Here is a 14,457-nt window from a genome sequence, read left to right on the forward strand (position 1 = left end):
AATGTCTACATGTGCATGAAGCACTACAACTAAAGCATGTCGTTTCTCCTCCTCGCACTTCCTCCCCCTCCACCTCCCAAACAAACAAGAAGTCCCACCAAGTAAATCAAGAAACTAAGGAACTGGATTAGCAGCCCTGGAGACTAACATCCACATTTCAATAGTGTTTCAACTTACTCTGCTTCTTGCCAAGAGTAAATGAGAACAAAAAGTCTGTATGGGCTTAATTTATTCTCTGAGATGCTAGAAGACATCAAGGCCTGGCTGTCTTTAACATCCACCTTCTCACCTCTGATCCACTGGGTCTGCCACCCCACCTGAAACACCTTGTCAGACAGCACAAGAACTACTCCTAGACCCTCAACTCTTACACATCAGCATCTGATTTAACTTTCAAATGTTCTGTATCCAACAAGACATGTCTAAAGGTAGACAGTAAAAATAGAAGTATCTGTCTTTTCCCCAATATACTGGAATTCTGATCTGTAAGGAAAACTTCTAGGAATAAAATACTTGTATGATAACACACTCTGGCCCATTTCACCTTTCTTTCCTTGGCTCAGACTGCCAGTAAAATCACTTCTTGACACCATTTGTGACAGGCGGCTTCCCAAGAGGCGTGTGTTACTTCAGCAGTGATACAGAGCCCATCACCCATTTCTCCCCAGTTTATTCTGTGCCTGCTCGCTAACCATAAATATTGTCAGAGACAAGAGAGTCTGTAAAGCCACTCAGTCACTACTAATCCACTTTTTTACATTTCTTCTGTTAAAGGAAAAATGCAGCACCAAGGAAAAAAGATCTCTTTGTAACATACTGTAACTGGTCAGCTGGAGCCAAACAAGACAACAGGGGTCTAATAAAGCCTATTAGGAAATGTTCTTTACAGTTCAGCTGCAAGTTTTAAAAGATGAGAAGAAAAACTTGCTGTGTTTCCTTAAGCTGCTTTCAAACACCAATATTAAGCATTTTTGAGGAAGAGTGTAACTATTTCTAGTTGACATAACACATCAGGGGCAACACATTTTTCATTGCTCTTACAAAAATTTTTCCTCATCAAGTACCTCCATCACCCCCCGCTGTATGGGTTTGTGTGTGTATATGGGCTGTGCACAAGAACACATTTCTGGGAAAGTAAACCCACTGGAACAGTTGTTCTGAACAAAAGAAACTGCACAGCTGATCTTGCATCCATAACAAGAACCTCTTTCTCCAGAAGTACGCCAAAATTTGGATGTTATCAAGTTAAGACACGCTTCTGAAAGGAAATATAACAACATATGTGTATGACATCTGCACCAACCAACCATCATTTGTGCCTGCTACATGTATGAATCAATCCCAAATCACAGACCCTATACTGCTACTAGCTAGGAGACTTTTCTTTGCTCCAGAGACAAACACACTGTTTATCTCATCAGGGACACAACGGTGTCATTATGCTTTGCTGAACTGGACAAAATTCCCATCAGGCAAGGAAGCTGCCAACAGGTATGTTAAGGACCTAACGGAAAGTGCTAAGCAAGGGGTGCATAAAGACCCTGCTAACAGCTAAATGCAGTTCAACTTGCAACTCAGAAAAGCAAATGCTGCTTTTTAATGATTTACTAGGTTTCTTCCTCCTTCTTTCCAGCAAGAAGAGTGAAACTAGACTGCTAAGTTTCATTTTTTGTTTACGGTTATTTTCATTTCCACATCTCCTCTTCCGACTTCTGTGATCGAGGTTCCTGCCTGAGAAGGGGACGCTGGCATCCTTGCTACTTTTCCATTCACTTCCCCCAGATAGATAAATCTGTTCTTACTGAAATTAAATAAAGCATTGATAGTATTTTAAATGCCTAGCTTCTGTGTACATTCTTTTTTTTGATGTTATCTAAAGTTAGGCATATTATAGGGATTAGAGGATACGAATTTCCCTACAAATAGAGTAAAAAAACACCTTAGATTTAATTTTGGTTATGAAATACAGAATCATCTGTATGTCATGAAAATCGTTCTCCTCAGCTTCAGAAGACTGATAGATTTTAATTCCAAGTACACAGTGGCTCTCAACAATGATTTCCATTTCTGTGCTACTGCTCACCCTCTGGATAAATGTGCCAGGAGTTTTAGGAATTGCTTTTCTGAGTTACTGGTGCAATAACTTTAGTTTGAAATTCTCAGGCCTCTCATAGTTTACCACAGAAACTTTATTAACTCCCAGAGCTGTTGCCGAGCAGGTATTTTATATCACTGCAATGCAAGACTGGAAAAGGCAGACTCACTCAAGTCCAGATTCATTACAAAATATATTCATATTTTGTGGTACAAATTCCTACAATAGGTTGTCTGAGATTCAAAGATTCATGTGAAAAGAAATCCCAAGTATCAGCCTCTTTCTTCAGAGACACAAAAATAAATGAGCTAAAGATGACACTAACTGCTGGATTTATCAGGGACGCTAAAAATAGCCTCTGGGTCAGTAGAGAGACCTGTGGGCAAATTTGGATGGGAGTCGATTCTGCTGTCATTCTGTGGCAGATTAGGGATTCTGATCTCCAGACTTTTCCATACAACACCCTGTATTTAACAGACCCATACTCATTTCCAGATCCTGTACTACAGGCTGCCTGGCAGCAGCAAGATCTACTTCAGCATAACTGATATGCATTAGATGTTAATTAGTATTAGCTTTATTAAATTTCTATTAGTGGCCTATATGTTATGAATCTAATTTTAGAAAATTTTAGAAAGCATTTTAGCAAGGTAACAGAAAAGCTACTTCAGTCATCTTTTGAGATATGGGGAAATATCACATGTGAAACCTCTTCTTACTGACATCATGCTTACCAACCTGATAGCTTTCTACACTGAGATAATCAGCTTGGTGGATGAGGGGAGCAGCGGTTGTTGTTTATCTTGACTTTATCAAGGTTTTCAATGTTGTCTCCCATCCCATCCTCACTGACAAAGTGATGGAAGTACAGACTATGTAAGTGGACAGTGAGGTAAACTGAAAACTGACTGAACCACCAGGCTTAGAGGGTTATCATCAGTGGTACAAAGTCCAGCTGGAGGCCAGTCACTAACAGTATACCTCGGGGCCAATAGTGGGGCCAATAATGTTTTCTGTCTTCATTAATGACCTGGATAATGAGACAGGCTGCACCATCAGTAAGTTTCCAGTCAAACTGGGAGGAGTGTTTGATACACAGGATGGTTGGGCTGCCACTGAGAGGAGTCTTGACAGGCTAGAAATTTGGGCCAACAGGAACCTCATGAAGTTCAACAAAGGGAAATGCAAAGTGCTGTCTCTGTGGAGAAACAATCCCCTGCACCAGCACAGGACAGAAAGTGGCTGTGCAGAAGATGACTTGCGGATCCTGGTGAACAAAATGTTAAACATAAGCTAGCGATGTGTCCTCAATGACAACGAAGGACAATAGCTTCCTGGGCTGCCCTGGGAACAGCGGATCAAAGGGGTGACTGCTCCCTTCTTTTCAGCACTGGGAAGACACAGCTGGAGCACAGGAAAGACAAGGACTTACTGAAGTGAGTCCAGCAAACAGACAGAAAGATGATTAAGGGACTAGAGCATCCGACATACAAGAAGAGGCTGAGAAAATTGGGATTGTTTAACCTGGAGAAGAGAAGGCTCAGGAAGGGTCTTATCAATGTTTATATGTTATGGGAAGATGGAATCAGACAGTGGTACCCAGCGAAAGGACAACAGGCAAACACAAGGTACCTTTGCTTGGATTGAAAGACAAGAAATTCCATTTAAACACAAGAGAAAACTTGCTTACTCTAATGGTGATTGAACACTGCAACAGGTTGCCCAGAAATTCTCCATCCTTGGAGATACTCAAAACCTGATCTGATATGGCTCTGGCTTACCCTGCATCAAGCAGGGAAGTTGGACTAGTCAATCTCAGAGGTTCCTTCCAACCTCAACCATTCTGTGATTCTGTGAAACTTAGTTCCCAAAAGCAAATTACAGCAGATAACAGATTGCTCCTGTTATTCTCTGCATAACCTCCAAGCACTCTACAGAGTGATGAATCAGACTGGTAAGCTGACAACTGCAAGGACAAAGGCATCAGTTACTGTGCACATAGCTATCATCTCCACATAGCCTTCAACATAAACCCCTATTTTTACCACAACATTGGCCATAATAACCATGATGATTTCTCTAGGTACTGCCTCAAGCAATAAAAAAGACCACAGTTTAACACCTTAATTTAATCCTTTAGGTTGTAAAGCAACAGACTACATCGTATTGTTTAGGTGCTGCTCAGTGTCTCGATATAGCGGGCTAGATCCACCCAACAGGACCTTCACTGAAGTTACAGTAAGAAAGAAGTTGGATATCTAGAATCTGTAATATACCTAGATTTAGACAGAGACTAATAACACCGTGGTCTTCAGTGACAGAGTAGCTCAAAATCCTAGATCGAAATATTTTCAGACTTCAGATGAGTTCAGACATGGATGTATTATCTAGAGAGAATTCGTTGCTTAAAGAAAGCTTGGGCAACACCCAGAGTTTCTTTTACAAGGCTGTATCACTCTTCTCCAAAACAGAAAATGCTGCTGACAGAGCCTGAACACAGTACCAGGGCTGTATTTTCAAATGACCTTCTGTATTCTCATTCACACTCCTTAAACACGAAAGCATGCTAGAAACTACCTCGGGCCTTGCACAGCCCTGCAAGGATTATGTGTTAGATCCTGAACAAGACAGAGTACTTCTCTGTAACCTAACCTTTCTTAAACCTCCCATCCATGACTCAGTTTGCCAGGTACTAGATTTTGATTCCCCACTTCTATTTCACATGTAGTTACCCAGTTTCAGAAGCCATAATCCAGTTTTCACAGGAACTTAATTTCTGAGAGATATTTCTAGTTTAGACACTCTTCAGTTGTTCATGTAGCTTCAGGAGGAACACTTTCCTGATTAATTCTAATCAATACACTAATGCTTGAGATGCCATTTTGCATGCTCCTCTGGGTACTGCCAGCACTGATTAATTACAAGTACAAGTCAGGATGCTCTCATAGAGGCACTGAATTCAAAAAAATGTGCTAGAACTCTCAAGTGAAAACTCAAGCCAAAACACTTGCATCCTGCATTTGTCTGTCTTTATGGATAAATGATTTTGAATCCAATTAACACACACATACTCATCGAGTGCTCTTTCATCCTGCTAAAGAGGGGTTTCAAAATGCTTGATTCCAGCAAGCTTTGGGACTTCAGTCTTGACATCCTATGTACAGCAACCATCTTTGTGACCATTCCCCAGACATCCATCTACATCTGGAAGGTAGAATTAAATTCCGTGCCATCAGCCAGCCTGACACCTGTGTTGCCACCTACGTCTTCAGTACAGGGCACTGTTGGTTTGCACCAGCGCCTAGGCATACGTTGTTTCACCCAGAACACTATTCCAGCCTGGCTCTGAGAAAGCCACTGCTTTCTCACATTTAGAGGCCAATTTGAAAGCAAAAGTCTTCAACATATTAAAACAAAATGGAAACAATTAGCAAAAACCAAAGAACAGACCCTTAAATCCTATTGCCTTATATATAGTAAATGAGGGCTAAATGCACCTAACTGTGAGGTGGGAAAGGAAGAGCTGCATGGCCCCTCCTGGGTCACGATTCAGCTTCCATGCTCCCAGCAGTTATTAACGGGAGGTTGAGGGAAGACAAAAACTTTGAACTATCCCCTCTCCTTAAGAAAAAAGCTTTCTGAATTCAAGCTGTGTTTTGCTCTCTCATCTCCACTCACCACAGAAAAAAATTGTGGAATTTTACAGACTCCTCATACCTAAGTTGAGTTACAGTGTGATTTTATTTCTCCAGGTCCAGGCTCTCTCTCATCTGAAATACTCCTATTGTTACCAACACTTATCATGGTATGCCTGGGAGGAAAATGCAATGTATCTCGGCAAGAATTTCGTTTTATCTCTTTGGTAAAAGGTTCAGCGAACTTTTGGGAATTACAAAATTAAATAGCAATAACAGCAGCTGCATCAGAGTATTTCACATCAAAATCCACCTGAGGCACGCTAAAGGTAGCGAAAAAATTAGAAGCTGATTTTTGAGAATGAAACCATGTTAAAGGCAGAATTAAAAATTATCAGTAGGAGTCCAAAAGAAAAATTTTCCCCTTTTTCTAGATGAACTGGTGAAAGAATGTAACTTTCTCAATCCTGCATGCCATTGCATAATTATACAGGAGTTTATAACAGCTTTGAATCTTGCCTCCATACTGCTCCAGACTTCCTTTTGCTTCAGCAATTAATGGGCAGTGCACAAAGAAAGAACCAGACTAGACCTTCTCAGGCTGCAGCAAACAGAAAATTAGAAAATGTTTTCAAGAAGATGCTAATACAATTCTAAGAGACAAAAGGCGAAAAAATAAGATGACCCATAGGAGGCTGTGTAAACTCTTTTCTCATTAGTTCAAACAATGCAATACACTGTCTTGTAATTACTTCTAATTATCAACTTTAAATTAATTTCAATTTACTGCTCTTAAAACTACTTAAAAGACATCAGGGCCTGAATTTGATGCATGATGATATAGTCTTGAAAAGGATTTACTTTCTAAGATGGCAACAAATAAAGTTACTGCATATTAATGCAAGAGATTATTCAGCATTAAAGGAGGCAATTCTTGATGTGGAATGCAGAAACTTTGCAATGTAAACTCTTCTGCTCACGGAACATTCTACTTAGTAAGAGAAAAAAAAAATAGTATACATTTTCCTCTATTGATTTAATGCCAATTGTCTTTCTACCCTTACTATGGCCTTTTGCATAAGCAAGATGTAACTGTTAGTGATAACTTAAATACAGATAAGACCTTTATTAGTGTCATTGGATCAGACCTTTAACATCCCTGTGACTGGTTCCAAGAATGCTTCCCTGCCGTTCTCTCAAAATGCCTTTAGAAGATGGCTTGACAAAAGTTTTGCCATAAAAAAGATTAAATAATTGTAATGATTTTCTTTCCTTTTACTCTTTTAATCCTTTTTAGACAAAACTAGTAACACCACCACCATGCCCCCTAAGAAAATGCTCTGTAATTCTGCTAGTTTTGACCAATAAGTCAGACACAGCATGTAATTACCATGCCTAGAACGGGAGACTAACAAGATTTTGGCTCCAGACTGCAATGATACCACCTCACATGTGTTGGGAAGGAAGTTAACTCTACCCTCCTTTTAGGATTGCAATGCTGGGCTCTTTTGTACAGCTACTCACCTGAGAATTGTTCAACCAGGGAGATATGGCAATAGGGCAGAAATTGCTTTAGGTTTCAGTGGGACACAAGTAAAGGATATTTTTACGTTATATTTATTCTTGGATAACAATGAAAGTTTGCAATTAAGCCACTAGAGTTTCATTGGTAGTAGAATCTCCTCCTACGTTTACAGCATGCTACAAGACCACAACTACTGTACATGGGAAAATTTATTAAAATGGCAAAAGATAAAACCTACAGAAAAAAATATTTTCTTGTTAACTTCCATAGAGTTAAAAATATTAATATTTTTGTATCTCTTTCCTGAGTGTCTCTTAGAAAAATCACTGTTCCACAGATTTTGCTTTACTAACCTGGTTAAAGCAAATTCCCTGCTCTGAAAATTTGAAGACTTACATTTGAGTACTGTAAAGAGTTGAATCAGGTAAGGAACTGAAGAATTGCAGCCTCACAATTAAATCTAACTCTTGTGATTACAAATGAGAATCTTTTAATGGAATTTAATACAGAGGCCCTGGAAGAAAAAGCACAGGAACTGCAGAGAGATTCAAAGACAGACAATGAAATTACACTGTATGGTGGAAGGCAAACGTCTTTCCAACACAGTAATCTGGCACCTTTGCACTGGAATGTAACCTGCTAAATGGCACGGTTATTATTAGCTCAGTTTTCCTTTTTAAAATATCTATGGAAAGAGTAACCCAGATACTTACAGAATGATTTTTATTACTGACCATTCTGAAATGTAACTTTAAAGCTACAGGTATGCTGAGAAACTTGTCTACTCAAAACCTCTGTTGGCCAAGTGGGGCTGAGCCATGAGAAAGTGTTGTTGTTTTAAACAACAGAACAAATTATTTTAATTAGCCACTTCATCACATCCAATAAACAGTTCTGAGTTTTTCATGGGAGCTCCCCACTGACATGACATGACTAATCACTCCAGCAAGAGACTACTGCAATTGCAAATACAGTAGAGCTAAGCAACTTGCCCAGAGGAATATGTTCACCTGGCACTGAACTTTCCTTTCTGCTCCCTGGTTAAACCTTGCAAGGTGGAACTTTCCTCCACCTCTTGAGAAATACATGGTTGGAGGCACTCCTGGGATGCTACAATTAGTAATCATAACCAAGATGTAGCATCAAAGCTGATGTGGAAAGAACAACAGCGCAGCATACTTTTCTGATGCACAATGGCTCTTTAGTGTCACCTCCTCCTGTAGTCCTCTCCCTATTTGCATATGAGCTTGATTACACTTCCTTTAATGAAACTAACACTGCCAAAAAATGAGATTTCACTGTATGAAAACAAATTACAGTAACTGCTGGCAGCATGTAAGCCAAGGCAATCCCAGGAACACTTAGCATTCATACAAACCATTACATCTTTAGATGCTTATACAGACCTCACAGCACCTTCACAAAGAAATCAAACACCTCATTTTTCAGGTGGGTGAAAAGGAGGCACAGAAGGTTATATGACTCATTTAGTCAATAACTAGATGGCAGAACTAGGATCAGAGATAAAAAATCCTGATTCTTACTCCTATGTCCTAATCCACTGCATCATGCTGCTTCTGATGAGGGTAATTAAATTTCATGCTTCAGGGAGTAACTTAATTGTCTTTGAGGATCAGAAGGAAATTCCATCCTCTCAACCCAATGTACAGCACTGCTTAGGTGTGCCAAAGAGTGGTTTTCATTTTTTTATTTAAATATCGAAAGTAAAAAATAATCTAATCTTAATTATAGTCAAGTACAGTCAAGGCTTCAGAAAGACAGGATGACTTTTCAAAGAGAAGAGTAGTGGCAACGTATTCTGAAATAACTGAGTTCTCAATAGTCATGTCTGGGAGACCAATTAAACTGGGATTTTTACCTCAGCACTCAGCAATGGTTTTTCATGACACAGCTAAAGGGTAGTACAAATATTGTGTCTGCTTATCATCTATATGGTGGAATAAAAGCCGTGAAAGATTTTAGGTTCAAAGGCTGAAAGAGTGCATGAGAGGGAAGGTTTTACTTAAAAGAACAGCTGTGCTTAACTCCATATTCTTTAGGGATATGTCACAATTATCTAGCAGCTTTAATAACTTAGACTTCAAAATAAGGTATCAATAAATCCAAAGAAAGATTAAGGACTAGCTGAAGGACTGTTTGGATCATAAGGTTCAGAAGGGCTTACAGAACACCTACTCCAGGCATTCCCGCTCACTACAAGACAGTCCCTAACCTCCTGTAAGAGGCTTCTAAAACCCCTTCATCAGGTCAAACCCCATAAAAAGCTGTCTGGTTAGAAAAAAATAGCCCAACTGGATTTCAGAGATTCCCAGAAACCAAAAAGGCTGGGAGATAATCCTCAGCAAATGCCACCTTTCCACTAACTTCAGCTATTCAGTGTCTGACTGCAACACAGAGGTAGGTATATGATTGCATTAGGCATAGGGTGTGCCATACGTGGTGCAAAATAGATAAGTAAATAAAAATAAAACAGGGTGAAAAATAAATAGAAGTGAAATGTCTCCCATAGAACTGCACAATACAGAAGATGTCTATACATAAGCAATGTGAGGGGTAGCATGAAAGGAAATTGCAGGGGTGAAGACAAAAGATGTATTTCCTGATTAACGGCTTCCTATTCCAATTTAATTTGCTTCCCTCAAACAGACTTTTGAAAGAAATGACTAATTAGGAAGGATCTGAATGGGGAAAGATGAGGCTTGGAATGCAGAAAGTTTGTGTGCATTATTGTTTACGTAGCGGGTACTGTAAGAGTAGTTACCCTGCTGGGGAAGGGGGCCTTTTAATTGTATGACTCTGAATGAAGAAAGATGTTAAAAAAAAAAAAAAAGAGTGACTTAGACAATCATGTGGTTAGTGCACTCTAAGAAATGGAACTTGTGAGGCCAGTGTCTACTTGTCAGAGCAAATGGCACATCAGAAGCCATACAGAGCGTACCGCATAACAAATGAAATGTCAACTTCAAAGAGAGAAACACCATGAAAGTGAGGTTTGCACAGCTTTCAACATAGCAGCAGTCACAGCAATGCTATCACAGTTGATAACAATGTTCTCACAACCTTACCACATTTGGAATATACATGAGAATGACATCTGCTGTGTAGGTCCAAATAGAAGGAATGCTGCCTACAGTCAAGTCTAACTTCTGCCACACGTTGAGCCTGTTTCTGAACCACTGATATAATCTCTCTCATTTAGTACTGGCTATTTCCAAGAAAGAGAATCGTAGCAGGTCAGATTGAACATCCAGAAGGAAAGGCAAGAGTAGATGACCACATCTGCTACTGCCTGGAAAGACAAGTTTAAGCCATTGTCTGGGATCTCAACTCCCCGGAACTTGGAGCACAGAGATGTTTTATTTAGCTCAGCACACATTTGCCTGTTAGTCTCAACATTTGGCATACACACTTCCTTTGAGCATAAATAAGAAAAGCCTTGACAAGGAACATGCATAGAAAACAGACTCCACAAGATGTTCTAGTATAATTTACTGACTCCTCACAGTCAAATAAAAAGGAACCTAAAGCAAGAAGCTCATTTCCTTGGGTTAATATTGCCAATGAAATTGAAGGTGTTTTCGAACAGTGATTTTAAACCAGCATGAAAACATGATGACTGTCTTTAGTGTTTACTGATAAAGAAAATACCTAGGCCTTTTCATGCATTCCCAAAACACAGCAGTCCTGCCAATGCTGTTCATCTCAGTATCACATGAAATTGTTTTTCAAATTCAAGTAGTCTTTTTTTTAAAATTTTTTTTTTTAAATGGCATCAGTAATTGCAAGTCAATAACATTCGTTGGGATAGCTCTTGCCTTTAGACACCAGTCTGGGAAGCAGACCATGCACTGCAGCATCCTGGAAAGCTCAGAAACATGAGCTCAGCCTCAAAAAGCAAGTCTCACTTGCAAACTCACCTGTATTAGACAAAGACTGGAAAAAAAAAACATTCCACAATTCCCTCACAAGGCAGAAATGGGGTGAAAGGTCCCTGCTATGATATTCCAAGTGTGACTTTAGAAACACTGTGACATTTCTGTGAACTTAGGTATAAAAAGGTATACTTGGTGCCTGAGGATATTGTAAGGCTCAATTAAGTTAACAATACCCAGCTGAGTTAAAAAGGCCAAATTAATCCAGGCACCATTCCTAGAGTCTGACTTAAACTCTATTTTGAATATATAAATCAATCTCTGAACAAGGATGAGTTTTGCTATATGATGCAGCAACAACCTTTGAGCACTTCAGACAGCAAAGGCTGCAGGTATGCAAAGTATCCACGCAGGGGTACATACTGTCAGCTTGCCTACAGGCAGCATAAACTGGGTAGCAACACCAAGACTGCATTTCCTGACATTAATAATTTGTTTCATGCCACATCAAGAGGATTTTTCAATGTACTATTTTCTAGGACCGTTTCCTCACTGTTCCTCTTCTCCTGAACAGAATACAACCATAATCCAAGTGCTGCAGGCTGACAGGAAAGACACAGTAAAATTCCCAGCCCTTTCTTTTTTCCCTCATTGCTTTCCCACATGGGCTGCCTGAGTACTTGCTTCAGAGTAGGATATTGTCTTTTTCATCAAAATTTAGATTTATTGACTCTCAAAGCCTCACAATGACCTCTAATTTTCCCTAACAAACATAACCACAAAGCTCTCAGGCTCCATATCTGCCAAGAACAATCAATACTGTTAAATAAAAACCAGCCTATGGACCACAGCGGACCTTGCCTCTACCTATCTCAAAGGTTTTATGCAGTTTCAGCTTGTTTATGGGTGAACCAGCTCTTGGGTAATTAAGAGTTCAGATGCTTCTGCACAACTGTTTTTGTATGGATAAGCTGTCTCAGGATATACCAAACTCTAGTCACAAAGAGGTTAAAGCTGCCTGAGTCTGTAGGATATGTTGAGCTGAGCAACGGGCCGGAATGAAGACACCATTACGCTGAAGCTCTATCAGAGCAGTCAAGTGATTGTGTCTTAGTCAGTAACTGTCTCCCCACAGCCCAAATAGGTCCATGTTAGTCACTGCCAGCTGTACCCTGGCTTTGCCATTAGCCCACACTAGGATGACTGTCCACTGATTAAATGCATTCATCTGTCACAGCAACAAACTCCTCTTTTCTGGACAGTACTTCAGAAATGAGCTGAATACAAGGATAAGGAAAAACAAGGAGCAAAGGAAGGTATATCGAGAAAGGCTATGGGTATACTTGCGCTTCTGTTGACTGCCTGAAGTTTGCAGGCTTTAACAAGGACTGCAACAGCAATTTAGCCCTTTTACTGCAGTCCCAAGGCAAGAGAGAAATGGGGGGCTGCAGAGCAACCACTAGCCTGGGGCTTTCATGAATTAGTGTGGGCCCCTCCGAACGCTCTGCTCATTTACAGAACAATTCCAAGAAGCTCTTCTCTGTATGCACTAATTTAAAAATCAGTGCAGAATGTAAAAATAATGACCTTTTGGCCTAGTAATATTTTACATTCACTTGTAGTTTAAGTCATTGAGAATAATAGAGAATTAGGATGTCTGGTCTTGTAGGTAAAGTGAATTTACTCTAAAGAGCATTATGGCCTAAGAGCAGCTTTCCCTCACCCCCTCCCTTTTTCTTCTCCTTTTAAAAACTGAGACAACACACTAAAAGCTGTAGCAAATTCTCATCATTAGTTCTATCTAGCAAGTGGCTGTGTTTGAGATTCACATCTACAGAAAGGGCCCAGAACACACCACAGATCCATCAACATTTTCGAAGGTGAATGAATAAAGTACTTAGAGACCAGAGCAGCTGTTTCAATTATAGCATTAGCAGCCCAAGCCCTAAGCACTCAGTGCGTCTGGAAGCCCAAGGGTGGGTAGGGAACAGAGCCATCTCTGTGGATTATAATTAAAAGACCAAGGCCAATTGCACATTCAGAGCAAACAGGCAGCAAATGCTTTGGTTGCAGTTGGTCATTTTCTGTTTCAGCCTTCCAGATTTTTCTTTTTGCTTTGCAAATGTGAACAAACCCCTTTTAGAGTATGCCAAATACAAGCAACTCCAGCATTCCCATCCTGGTGTTTATATGTTTTGCAATTTCTACTTCATGAAAAGAAAAGATTTAGGCACCTTCTCTCCCCTCCTACTTTCACAGGGACAAGTTTGTATCCTGAGGCGCTTCGTGGATGCAAAAAGTTAATTTCCAAGCAAGTAATGACCCATGAAAACCATCGCTTCATTGCAACAAGAGAAACGGTGAATCTATGTACTACATTTCACACCTGCTGATGTGAGCCATGTAAATTCAAGAACTCGTCTTATAATTTTTGTTAGTCAGACATCTAAGTTCTCAGACAACAATGATTATACAGAAAATGATGGAACTGGCTCAAAAAATGATGGAATTGGCACACACAGAGATTCCTCCCTTGAGGGACTTTCTGTTCAACCACACACAATTGAGTGGACAAACAAACTAAATTCAATTTTACTAAACTCTGATAATCAAAAAGTCAGTTCTATTCCTCTGACGATACTGATACACCAGCATAATGTAAACCTTCAGCATTTTAAGAGAGCACTATAACATAATGTAACCCTCCAAGCTTAAACATGAGGTGCCAGGGAAAGGCCCATTGAGGTCCCCATACCACTACATAAAGCTTCATGATGTCCACTTATTATGAAAGTGGGGAAGTAGAGATGCAACACACTGTAGTCCCCCACAAGATCTGCTAAAGGCTCACAGAAATTATAGCCTGAGGTCAAAGCAGTGGATGTGGCAACCTGTCTGAGCAACAACACTCTTTCTAGGATGGATGGATGGGGTAGGCCCTCTTCTGCTAGAAGCCCTAAAGTCTGTCTCAGTAAACATTCCACTTCAGTTAACTCACACATGAATTCTGCCAGTAGAAGAAAGATTTCTCAACTCTACAGCCACACGAGGAGGAATAGTTTGGATACTTCGGTAAGTAGATGTTAGATGAGTACCTTAGATAATGACAGTATGGACTGGAGCATCTGACATACCAGGAGAGGTTGAAAGAGTTGGGCTTGTTTATCCTGGGGAAGAGAAGGCTCAGGTAGCATCTTATCAATATGTAAAAATACCCTCCTTTGGCTCTACTTTGAGCAGGGGGGCTGGACTAGATGATTTCCAGAGATGCCCTTCAACCTCAACCATTCTGTGATCCTGCACGGGTAG

The 14,457-nt window shown here is 40.0% G+C and overlaps 1 protein-coding gene across 1 annotated transcript in view; it reads right to left on the reverse strand.

Moving 5' to 3' along the window:
• Nucleotides 1-14,457, reverse strand: part of ALK (ALK receptor tyrosine kinase) — a 320,348-nt gene that overhangs the window by 111,635 nt on the left and 194,256 nt on the right. The gene's annotated exons all lie outside the window — the stretch shown is intronic.

The sequence above is a fragment of the Strix aluco genome, chromosome 3, assembly GCF_031877795.1.
Source record: "Strix aluco isolate bStrAlu1 chromosome 3, bStrAlu1.hap1, whole genome shotgun sequence".
In the NCBI taxonomy this organism is placed as follows: domain Eukaryota; kingdom Metazoa; phylum Chordata; class Aves; order Strigiformes; family Strigidae; genus Strix; species Strix aluco.